We start from the raw sequence: 13582 nt of genomic DNA, 5'->3' as shown, positions 1-13582 counted from the left end.
TTTCTAACGGTTTAGTGCCATACCCCCTAGTGCTGTGTTATAATAGAGTTCTCAAGAGATCTGGTTGTTTAAAAGTGTGTAGAACCTCCCCCTTCACTCTCTTCCTCCTGCTTCCACTATGTATGATGTGTTTGCTTCCCCTTTGCTTTCCACCATAATTGTAATTTTCCTGAGGCCTCCCAAGAATCAGAAGCCTGTATATACCACAGAATTGTGAGCCAATTAAACCTCGTTTTAAAATAAATTACCTAGTCTCCAGTACACCTTCATAACAGCACAAGAATGGACTAATACAGAAAATTGGTACCAGAAGTGAGTTATTGCTATAAAGATATCTGAAAAATATGGAAGCAACTTTGCCACTGGGTAATGGGCAGAGATTGGAAGAGTTTGGAGGGCTCAGAAGAAGACAGGAAGATGAGAGAAACTTTGGAAAATCCTAGAGACTTGTTGAATGGTTTTGACCAAAATGCTGATAGTGATATGAACAGTGAAGTCCAGGCTGAGGTGGTCTCAGGTGAAGATGAGGACTTATTGGGAATTGGAGTATAGGTCACTGTTGCTATGCTTTAGCAAAGAGATGGGTAGCATTGTGCCCCTGCTCTGGGGAATCTGGAAATTTGAACTTGAGAGAGGTGATTTAGGGTAACGGGCAGAAGAAATTTCTAGGCAGCAAAGCATTCAAGAAGGGACCAGGCTGCTTCTAACAGCTTATTCTCTTATGTGTGAGTGAAGAGATGATCTGAAACTGAAACTTACATTAAAAGGAAAGCAGAGCATCAACGTTTGGAAAACTTGCAGCCTGATCATGTGGTAGAAAAGAAAAACTCATTTTCAGGGGAAGAATTCAAGCCAACTGCAGAAATTTGCATAAGTAAAGAGGAATCAAATGTTAATAGCCAAGACAATTGGTAAAATGCCTTTAAGTCATTTCAGAAAACTTTGTTGAAGCCCCTTCTATCACAGGCTTGGAGGCCTAAGAGGGAAGAATGGTTTTATGGGCCAGACCCAGGCCCCCACTGCCCTATGCAACCTTGCGACACTGTTCTGTGTGTCCCAGCCACTACAGCTCCAGCCATGGCTAAAAGAGCCTCAGATACATCTCAGATCACTTCTCCAGAGGGTGCCAGCCATAAGCTTTGACAGCTTCCACATACTGTTAAGCCTGCAGGTGCACAGATGGCAAGAGATGAGGCTTGGGAGCCTTGCCTAGATTTCAGAAGATGTACGAAAATGCCTGGATGACCAGGCAGAAGTCTGCTGTGGAGCAGAGCCCTCATGGAGAACCTCTCCTAGGGTAGTACAGAGGGGAAATGTGGGGTTGGAGCCCCCACACAGAGTCCCCACTGGGGCACTTCCTAATGGAGCTATGAGAAGAGGGCCACCATCCTCCAGACCCCAGAATGGTAAATCCACCAACAGTTTGCACCATGTGCCTGGAAAAGCCGCAGTCACTCAATGCCAGTCTGTGAAAGCAGCTGCAGGAGCGGTACCCTGCAGAGCCACAGGGATGGAGCTGCCCAAGGCCTTGGGAGCCCACCCTTTTCATCAGTGTGACCTGGATGTGAGACATGAAGTCAAAGGAGATTATTTTGAAGTTTGTAATTGGGGGCTGGCAGGCATCCTGTAGCCCCTTTGTTTTGGTCAATTTCTCCCTTTTGGAATGGGAGTATTTACCCAATGCTATATCCCCATGGTATCCTGAAAGTAACTAGCTTGTTTTTCATTTTACAGGCACATAGGCAGAAGGGACTTGCCTTGTCTCAAACGAGACTTTGGACTTGGACTTTTGAGTTAATGCTGGAATGAGTTAAGAGTTTGTGGGACTATTGAGAAGCCACGACTGTGTTTTAAAATGTGAGAAAGACATAAGATTTGGGAGAGGCCAGGGGCAGAATGATATGATTTGGCTCTGTGTCCCTACCCAAATCTCATATTGAATTATAATCCCCAATGTTGTAGGTGGACCAGGTGCTAGGTGATTGGGCCAGTTGTGAGGTGACTGGACCATGAGGAGCTGTTTCTAATGCTTTAGCACCATCCCCACAGTCCTGTCTCATAATAGAGTTCTCATGACATCCGGTTATTTAAAAGTGTGTAGCACCTCCCTTTTCAGTCTCTTCCTCCTGCTCCCGCTACGTAAGACATGTTTGCTTCCCCTTCGTCTTCCACCACCATTGTTAGTTTCCTCAGGCCTCCCCAGAAGCAGAACCCTGTACAGCCAACAGAACCATGAGCCAATTAAACCTATTTTCTATATAAATTACCTAGTCTCAGGTATGTCTTTATAGCAATGCAGAAACAGACTAGTTTAGACATATTAGTTTATTTTTCTATTGCTATAATGATCCAAAGTAACCCTAATTATCATTATAAAATGAAAATAGTTTAGAATGTTTTCTTTAGATTTCCCACATAACTTCAAGGTAGAAGGATAATCTGTTTATGTTCTTATGTGAGAGGCTCGAATAACACAGAAGTCTTTTAAATGATCAGAACAAAACTGAAGAAGAATATAAAAAGTTGTGACAAAGATTAAAAGCCAGACTAGAAGCAGAAAGAAATCTTAATTCCCAAATTCATTATGAGGTAATGGAGCACACTTTTTAAGAGAATGACAAATTGCCTTTAATTTTGTTATTTTATGTAACAGTTTAAAGCATAGTTTTTGAAGTTCACACAAATTGTGATTTACAGAGGTTAATATACTTATAGAATACAACCAAAGTAGACAAAGGTATGAGCAGAAAATGGAGAGACATGGAATAATATCCGGGGAAGAGTACCACCTTTTAACATTTCTACTTAGTCAATTTTTAAATTACATGCTTAAACAACCTATAATAAAAGTGTGAAACTACAGAAAAGCTTTGGAGAGCCTACTTCTAATTCTAGGTATTAAACTTAAAAATTGTGCATATCATGATGATGTCACTTTCACCTGGAGATTAATGAACTCCCATTCTTAAGAATTTTTAGATATGATCAAGAAGAAATTCATAAATTTATATCTATTTAATCCTCTACTAGAGTGAAGAAGAGATAATTTTTTAAGGTAGCAATGTGACCTCCAATTATTTAACCTGCCTTGCCAGGGACAAGTGCTGTAGGACTAAAACCCATCACTAGATGACTGATTTGAAAGAAAACCATTGGAAGTAAAGTCAACAGTACAATCAGCCACTGATAATGTGATTAAAATCCCAGCTTCCTAGTGTAGATTGTTAGAAATCAATTATTTTAGTGCTGCTCTGATCTTGCCCCCATCCCTGCATCATTGCCTACTCTTTTCCCCAAGAAGAATTAATCATCCTCAGCCACAGTAGCTTCCCTTCTTTTTCCAAATACATCTAGCATGGTGATCTAATGGTTAGGGTACAATGCACTCTCTCAAACACATCTAGCAGACCCTTGCCTCATGGCCTTTGCATCTGTTGTAAGATGTCTGGAGCACATGTAGATTCAGATCTTTATGTAAATGTCACTTTTATACATAGTACTTGCATTATTATCCTATGTAAAATAGTTGCCCCACTCCTACACTCCTCCCATTATTCTTTATTGTATCACTTGTTAAAGTTTTCTTCATATGTATTATCACTACCTAACCCATGCCATAGGTTTGTTTATTTATCGTCTTTCTCTTCACCCTAAAATGAAAGTTCTAAGAGGGTAAGGGCTTTTTTGTTTAGTCAATTGTTTTATTCCTAGAACGTGAAATAGTGCCTAACCCTAAGAAGTCCTTCAATAAATATTTGCTGAAAATTGTTCACATGATCTCATTATTATTTTAATCTGTTTCAGCCTTTGTATTTTCCAAAGATCAAATTTAATGCCTTGATGATTATAACAAAGATAGTTAGCTTACCCTTATTAAGGTCTTGCTATGGGTGAAGAACTCGGTGAAGCACTTTGCAAACATCTCACTCCCTACAAGCCTGTGAAAGGAGGTATTAATAAATATTTCCATTGTATACAGTAGAAAACACAGCCATAGAGAGATGATTCAGTTGATCAAGGTCACTCAAGGATCTCAGCCCAGTTCTGGCTGACTCTAACCTTTTGTTTTTGCACTCATAACGGAATTAAATTCCATTTTAAGTAAATACAGATACAGTCATATAAAGGCTGTATTCTGTCCTACAGGTCTAAGTGATGTTCTTTATGTGCCTTTTATTTTCTCAAGGCTTCTGCTAGTCTATATGGCATTTTGGTGTGATTTGCAAGAAGTACCTTCTGGGTGGCCCAGGTGGAAAAAGGTGTATCCACTGGGCGGTAACAGCCCTAGGAGTAGAAAACACTTTCGTGAAAAGAGAAAGGTGTCCCTTTTCTCCTGGCTCATCCAGCCCTTCTCTAAGAAATATGGCCTGGTTAGTAGCACACAGGTTGGATTTCAGTACCACTTGCCTCTAAGACTGATGCTTGTTTGCACAGCACAGATGCACAAATTCCCACCACCTTCTTCTACCTTTCCTTCTTCTTGACTCTGCTGTGTCTACACTTTCCTTTCTCTTGTTCCTTGAACACTCCAAACCTACTCCCCTCTTAGGGCCTGCACAGTTGCTGCTATTGTTCAGGAAATCTCTTTCCCCAGATACTCTCCTAACTCATTAGTCTCTGTAAATGTTACTTCTCAAAGAAGACTTCTCACCATCTTACATAAAAATAACACACCATAGTCATTTTTTTTACATTGTGCTGCTACATTTTTCTTTTAGATAAATCATCACTATCACTTGATATTATGTGATAGGTATTTGTATAATTCTTTCATGGGAGGCACCCCCATGTTATTTGAGGAGTGAGGACCCAGTTCTGCTAACACATTTTTCTTTGTAAACTTTAGCTAACTGATCTATAAAGCTATCTGTGAAGTGATTTAGCTTTCAATTATTGCAAATACGTCATCTATGCTCTAAGTTGACATCAGTTCTTGACTCATTAACATAGAAAGTGGAAATAAAATAAAAATAAACTTAGAGTCATAAATACAAATGTACCTGAATATGATAGGTATCTATATAAAGTAGGATATACTTAAATTAATTTTTAATATCAACATGAAAACACATAATTGTAAAGTGTTCATCAATGACTTACGGATCCCCTCCTCTTAACTTCCCGACAAGAATATATCACATCTCAGTCTTTAAAATACTATCTTTCAGAGTTTTCATGAAGAATAAGAAAGCAAGTGATTGGAACATAGTAAGTGAACAATAAATATGAGTCCTTGGCTTTATTCCCTATAAATTCCCCCCCCACACACACACACATCATAATATACGTTTACACTTCAATTGATCATAGACCATATTTTAGGAAAGGCTGGCTATTTTACCTCAATGATTGCAAGTCTGTGACTAAAATAATTAAATAAAGCCAGAAATGCTGTCAGTATGCTCAGATATTTTTACTTTGTAGCATTTATCCTAAGGTTATCAATTCTATTTCTTAGTCAACTAGTCAGTTGCTTTCATGTTGAATTCATTGCTTCTAGGTTTATCTAAAAAGAATATTAAAAAAAGGCTATTTGAAATAGCATAAAATTCATTCTTTATTTCTTATATAATAGTGGGAGAAATTTTAATGTAGTTAAAAATAATATAAACAAAAGTTAGACAATATCTGACAAATAAGTTGCTGCATAGCATATTTTTATATCCAATATATCTCAAAACATAAAAACTACATTTTCACAATTTTATAACTGTCACAAATTGGACCAGAGTCTTTTATTTCCAGATAAATGTAACCCTTTCCATGGTTTAAATTACAAGAAAAAATATGCAGAATAAAGACTCTTTCAGAAAGTTTCTAGAAAAATAGAAAATATTCTTCTAAGAGCACAAAAATATTTTACAGCTGGTGATGGACAGTTAAATGTTATTATTTCTCATATGTTTTCTGCAATCAAAATCTTTGATTAGCTGATTCTGAAATAATTACCAATTAGTCAAAGACATCAGGACCCTTTAATTATTTAGAACAAAATGGGTTTATGACCTCTAGTGTACAAGCATAGACTTTAATTTTCTGTAGTTTTTGCTGTAATTCTAATGCATTAAAAACTGCAAACATGAATTGTAAAGTGGTTTCTGGGGAAAAAGAGAAGAGATACATGGAAAGAAGCATAGTTCATAGTAGAATATAATTACTAAATCTTCATTAATTCCCTGAACTAAAATTAATTCTAAGAATAAAACTTACTCCTAGCTTTAGTCATTTACAACAAATCTCCATGAAAATGTTCTCTTTGCACTTAAAGTAAATTTCCATATTACAATATACATTATTGTCATGAATAGTAATGGCACACTTACAAATTTTATCTTGGTAGACAAGCATTGAAATCTAATATAACCAATATTTCAAAGGAGTTGTGACAAATAACTAGGGATGAAGATAGAGTGTCTTGGACCATGTACTACAGATATAAATCAAACCAAATATTTCTATCTCCTCCTCAGCGGGAATGATACAACTTTTTTGTTTCTGGTTGGAAATGTAAAGAGGAGTTACATTTCATTTTATATAGTCAATAAACAAAGCGTTATTTTAATGATTGACAATTATATATGTATTTTATTTAATACATAAAAGTTATATTATATATTTAGAGATATATACATGTAATATAATTAAATAACTATATAATATATTATGTTATATATATATATATAATTCTATAACATAAGATGCCCCAAAACGCAGTGTCTTAAATATGATACTTATGTTTCTCTCACATGGTAGTTCAGAACTGTGTAGATTTGGCAAGGTAGTTTAGTTCCGTAAGGTTATTCAGGGATACAATCGCACTATCTTGTGCCTCCACCATCATCATGAACATTGTCCTTACCTGCAAGGTGGAAGCTTGCCACCTTCACATTCCCATTCTGCCATATGGAAAGATAAGAGAGAAGGTCCAGGAATAGAGGACCATCTTCTTTCAGCAGATTAATTAGAAGTTGTTGGTATCACTTATACATGCATATACTAAATGTGATCCCAAGGCCTCACCTAGCTGCAAAGCAGACTAGGAAATATCCATAGCTAAGTGGCCATGTGTCTGCTTTAACTTCAAGGATTCTATTACCAAAAGGAAAGAGGAAATAGAGGCTGCTGATGCACTGTATTTATAATTCCATATATACTTGCATAGTCTATATATGTATAATTCCATATATATGTGTATGTGTGTGCATGTGTTATATATATATAATGCATACAAATAGCTTTCTTGAAAACTATGTATATATGTATATGTGTATGTATATATATATATTTCAAGTCAAATTCAAGAATTAGCTAGTGAAATGTAACAAGGGCTTTAACCTAGAAAAAAAAGTTTTGAATAAAAACCCATAAATTTTATATTAAATTTAGAAAGTATAGATTTTATTTCATAAAACACATCATAAATGTTTAAATTATGACTAGATCGATAAAGGTTAAGATATAGGCCTAAAATCCCTGAGGGGCCAAGCAGGTCTACACCATTTATTGAAGCTGTCTTTCACTGAGTCACATGGTAAAGTGGCAGAGCTTTGGTGTTCTTGTCTGAAACCTGTTACACCTACCCACCTACCCTGAGGGATTTTGTGAGAATTATCTAGAACTGATTTTAAAAAACACATCAACAAAGGTATATGTATAATATGTATCTACCCAATGCAATGCCTGGCACATACTAGGTTATCTTATAAATGGTAAAGACTATTATTAGCATTACTTTGAGAAAATATTTCTTTATGAATTGCATTATCAGTCTTTGATATTTACTGATGATGAACAAACATAATAAAGATTCCACAAGCACTCAGAATGCAGGGGTAAAGCTAATCAGGAAAGTAAACAATTTCTCTTCATATTTAGTGCTTCTTTCAGGAGCTCTTGCAGGGCAGGCCTGCTGGTAATGAAATCTCTCAGCATTTGCTTGTCTGGAAAGAATTTTATTTCTCCTTCACTTATGAAGCTTAGTTTGGCTGGATATGAAATTCTGAGTTGAAAATTCTTTTCTTTAAGAATGTGGAATATTGGCCCTCAATCTCTTCTGGCTGTAGAGTTTCTCCTGAGAGGTCCACTGGTAGTCTAATGGGCTTCCCTTTGTAGGCGACCTGGCCTTTCTCTCTAGCTGCCCTTAACAGTTTTTACTTCATTTTTGACCTTGGAGAATCTGATGATGATGTGTCTTAGGACTGATCTTCTTGAGGAGAATCTTAGTGGTTTTCTCTGTATTTCCTGAATTTGCATGTTGGCTTGTCTTGCTAGGTTGGGGAAGTTCTCCTGGATAATATCCTGAAGTGTGTTTTCCAGCTTGTTCCCATTCTCTTTGTCTCCTTTAGGTATTCCAATCAATCACAGGTTCATTTGTTCTTTTTACAAAGTCCCATATTTTTTGGAGGTTTTGTTCATTCCTTTTCATTCTTTTTTCTCTAGTCTTGTCTGCATGCCTTATTTCAGCAAGGTGGTCTTCAAACTCTTACAACCTTTCTCTGTTTGGTCAATTCAGCTATTGATACTTGTGTATGCTTCATGAAGTTCTCATGCTGTGTTTTTCAGCTCCATCAGGTCATTTATGTTCCTCTCTAAACTGGTTATTCTAGTTAGCAGCTCCTCTAACGTTTTATCAAGGTTCTTAGCTTCTTTGCATTGGATAGAACATGCTCTTTTAGCTCAACATAGTTTTTTATTACCCATCTTCTGAAGCCTGCTTCTGTCAATTCGTCCATCTCATCCTCCATCAAGTTCTGTGCCCTTGCTGGAGAGATGTTGTGATAATTTGGAGGAGAAGAGGCAGTCTGGCCTTTTGGGTTTTCAGCGTTTCTTCATTGATTCTTTCTCATCTTCGTGAGTTTGTCTAGTTTCCATCTTTGAGGCTGCTGACCCTTGGATGGGATTTTTGTAGGGGCTTTTTTTGTTGTTGATGATGCTATTGTTGTTGCTTTCTGTTTGTTTTTCTTTCAATGGTCAGGTCCCTCTGCCGTAGTGCTGCTGTGGTTTTCTGGGGATTCACTTCAGGCCCTATTCATCTGCTTCACTCCCACACCTGGAGATGTCATTCAAGAAGGCTGGAGAACAGCAAAGATGGGTGCCTCCTCCTTATTCTGGTATCACTGACCTTGAGGTGCACCAACCTGATGCCAGTAGGATCGCTCCTATATAGGGTGCCTGACAACCCCTGTTGGAGGGTCTCACCGAGTTGAGTGGCATAGGGAACAGGATTCGTCATAGGGAACAGCACTTTGCCCCTTGGTGGAGGGGATGTGTTTCACTGGTGGGAAACCCACTTCTCTGGGCTGCCCAGATTCCTCAGAACTACCAGGAGGAAAGGCTAAGTCTGCTGGTCCGCAGAGACTGCAGCCACCACTTCCCCTAGGGGCTCAGGCCAAGGGAGATCCAGGTTCTGTCCCTGAGCCTCTGGCTGGAGTTACTGAAGTTCCTTCAGGGACGCCACACCCAGTGAGGAGGGATGAGTCAGGGTCAGGCCTGAAGACACTCTGGCCACAGTCTGCCACTGCTGGTGTGTTGTGCTGTGGGGGACACGTCTGGAGACCAAGTCGTACAGCCTCCCTGGCTCCAGCAGGGGAAAAGCATGGCCTGGAGCTATAGAGATGAATGCTGCCCTTCCCTCACCCAGGAAGCTTAGCAAATTAGGCAGTTGTGAGTCCCAGTGCTGGCTGCTGCCCTTCCCTTAAGGAGTTCAAAGGGCCTAGACAGCACGCAGCTGCAGCTGTGGTGCTGGTTGACACTCCCCACGGGAGCTCAGTAGGCTTAAGCAGATTCCAGCTGAGAGACTGTTGAGAATCTGCATGGCTCTGGGGTTGGGAAGCTAGGCCACAGGGGCATGGGCTCACGAATGGGATTTTCTGATCTGTGGGTTGCACAGTTATGTGGAAAAAGCACAGTTTCCCCGACTTGATAGCATGCTCACTCACCGCCTCCCTTGGTTTAGGGGTGGGGGCCCCCCTGCCCCGTGTGGTTCTCAGATGGGCTGCCTCACCACACTGCTCTTCCTTCCTCTCTGTGGATCACGCCAGCCTCCTAATCAGTTCTGATGAGAGAACCTGGATACCTTGCTTGCCGGTGAAGCAGTCATACACTTATTATAGTTCTTTTCCATGGGTGCCTCTGATCACAGCTGTTTCTAGTTGGCCATCTTGGCCCTGCCCCCACTAAACATTTACAATTAAAGGTCTCCTTGTTAAGCCTTCTCTGATGCCAAGCTTCAATTCCATTGCATTGTTTGCCAACCTCTGCCTTGATTCCCTGTTTTCTATCAGGATTGTCTTGAGATTTACCCAGTTGCCTGCAATTCGCAGGGCTCCACAACAGGGGCTCAGGAGTCTGGGGTACTGCAGGGGACTGGGGATTTGCTGGGCCTAACCAAGGCAGTCAGTCAGTGTGCAGCCCCGCACTCGAGGTCCAGGAGGGAACGATGCTTGGTATCAGGACGCAAGCCGCCTCCAGCCCAAGCAGCTCCTCTAGATATTTTATAATGTATTTTAGCACTTTGGAAATAGATATGCCTTTGCCGCTCAGTTTTTTAAAGTTTACTTTCTTTTTTTACATTAAAAGGAAATATTTCATATAAATATACATAAGTACACCTATGTTTTCAATGTATATTTCTGGTAGTCTTAACCAGCCTTAGACATTAAACCAGACCCTAAAGATAAAAGCGTGAATGTAATCAACATAGTTACAGCTTTCATGGAATTAATACCAAAGGGTGGCATGAGATAGTTAGAAAACAGTTAAAACTATAAAAACTAGAGCTAATATCTACATAATTGAGGAGTCTAGCTCCAGGCCATAATCTTATGTGTGATCTTTGAGGCTCAACCATAGGCAATTACAAAGACTTTACCTGGCAGGCCTTGAGAGGGAGAGCTGCCTCCCAACTCCAGACTTCATGCACAGTCATCATCTTTCCGTCTCTGGAAGGAGTTGCAGTCAGGGATTCAGGATCCTCCAGCTGGCAATGCTCTTAACGCACATCACATTGCTAACAAGGAGCCTCCATTCAGAGGCCATGGCCTTTCCCAGGTGTCTCTGCTTATTTGGGGAGGCTTGAAGACACATTTCCCCACTCTGACTCAGTATTCAGTACTTTCCCTTTCCTAGTCCTTCCCTCTCTCTTCCTTAATCCCCAGCTCCTATGTTCATCACATGGCAGAAGTCTTTTATTCGAGCCAGGGCATAAAGCCAAAAAGTCAAGCTCCAGGACCCTCATTCTTTCAGCCTGTAAGAAGAGGCCGAGCCAGGGCATAAAGCCAAAAAGTCAAGCTCCAGGACGCACATACTTAATAGTTATGTTCCACCAACATTTGGTCATTCCAAGAGTGATGGGTGCCATGTAGAAAGTGTAACAGAAAAAAGTGAGCAGCATTACAGATAGTGGCCAAAGAATGGCTCTCTCAGGATGGGACATTTTAGCTAAGATGTGAGCAACATGAAGTAACTGAGACTGGGAACATATGGAAGAAGAATGTTCCAGGCGAAGGGAAGTACAAAAGGCTCTAAAGCTAGAATGAGCCTGGTGTACTCTAGAAACAGAAGCTGGTGGGTGAGACTGCAGCCTGGGAGCACATGATATGGGAAGGAAAGATGGGAGATCCTGGGATTACAGAGGGCCTTGAAGAACATGGTAAGGAGTTTGATTTTATTCTAAGTGCAATAGAAAGTCACTGGTAAGTTTAAACAGGGAGTGTCAAGACATAATTTCTATTTATAACTAGATTACATTGACTGCTGTGAGGAAATTGATGAAATATAAAAAAAATTATTGTAGGGACATCAATGAAATTGCCCAGGAAGGAGAAAAAGGAGGATGCTCATGTTAGGCAGAATAAATGCAACATTCAGAGGCAAAAAGCCAAGAAATAAGCACGGAGAACTGAAAGAGACACAAGCCCTATGGAATGGCTAAATTACTGGGTGCATGCTGGGGAGTGACTAGTGGAAAGGCTGAGAAATTGATCAGCATCCATCCAAATGTGACCCATGCTTTGATAAGGAGCCTGATCTAAGAACAATGGAGGCCCATTGATATTTAAAAGAAAAGTAAAAGTTTCTCACTTATGAAGTCAAATATAGCTCTTATAAAGGGACAGAGAAAATAAAAACATATAGGTCATATATTTAGATACCCAGAGCTACCCTGAAGCCAATTCCTTATAAATTGGACATTGCCACCCCTGGTCCAGAATTTCTAAAGTCACCCAAAACAGTAAGTAGATGAGCAGGTCTTCTCCATTCAGAGAACCATCTAATCCTGAGCTAGCCTGACAGGATGTTAAGGGTAGATGGGGTGTGTCATGTACCTGGCTGCCCTTAAACTGAAAGTTTGGCTTTTCTGAGGCAAACTTCATACCCTCGTGCATATAGAATTTCAGGCTCATTCCCAATCCTTGCCATGTTTGCAAAGGCACTATGATAAGGCCTCTATCTTGATTTCTCAATTATATTTGCTTCCTCTACCGGGATATAAGTCTTGTCACAAACTTCAGAAAAGGAGAAAGGACTCTGGCCCTGAATTTCCTATCTGAGGTCTGAATTCTGCAGATAAAAATCCTCCTTTTGTCTAAAGCCCTGTCTCAAAAACCATTGTGAAATCACAGTGCTATCTCTGATTCCAAGTATCTCTTCACTGTCTACGTACTTTGTGTCTTAGTCCATTAGGGATGTTATTACAAAATACCATAAACTGGGTAGCTTCTAAGCAAAAGAAATTTGTTTCTCACAATTCTGTAGGCTAAAGGCACTAACAAATTTAGTATCTGGTGACTGCCTGTTTCCTGGTTCATAGATGATGCCTACTTGCTGGAACCTCACATGGTGGAAGGGGCTATCTTTCTCCCTGTGGCCTCTTTAATCCCATCCATGTGGGCAGAGCCCTCAGGACCTAATAATTTTCCAAAAACCCCACTTCCAAATACTCTCAATTTGGAAATTAGATTTCAACACATGAGTTTCAAGGGGACAAACATTCAGACCATAGCACACATTACTTTGTACTCTTTAACCCCAAATCAACCTCTTTATACAGCCTTATGTTCCTGTAAATATTCCCACCATTTCCTCTCTCCCCATGAGCTAACTGTTAAGTCCAAGCATTTTAAACAGCAATGCCCCTCAGTCCATTACATTAAGCTGATACCTTTAGAGAATTAAGTACTAAAGAAGTTCAAATCCTTTTCTCTTTAACCCAGAACTCATTCCATTTCCTGGTGGTTTGGGACTTTTAGATATCACAGACTTTATTTTTGGTAACTACTTTATTTGGCATACTTAAAAATAAAACTATTATCTAACCATAAGAAAAAAAATAGACAAAACTAATTGAGGGACATTGTACAAAATACTGGTACTTCTCAAAACTGTCTAGATCATCAAAAATAAAGAAAATCTCAGAAATTGGACACAACCAAGAGGAGCCTCAGAAGACATGACAAATAACATAATGTGGTATCTTGGATGGGATCCTGGACCAGAAGAAGGACATTAAGAAAAAAAAACTGGGGCGATCTGAATAAAGTGTGGAGTTCAAGAACAATTACCAATATTTGTTCATTAATTA

This window comes from Pan paniscus, chromosome 10, assembly GCF_029289425.2.
Source record: "Pan paniscus chromosome 10, NHGRI_mPanPan1-v2.0_pri, whole genome shotgun sequence".
NCBI lineage: Eukaryota > Metazoa > Chordata > Mammalia > Primates > Hominidae > Pan > Pan paniscus.
Note: the sequence above shows the minus strand (reverse complement) of the source record.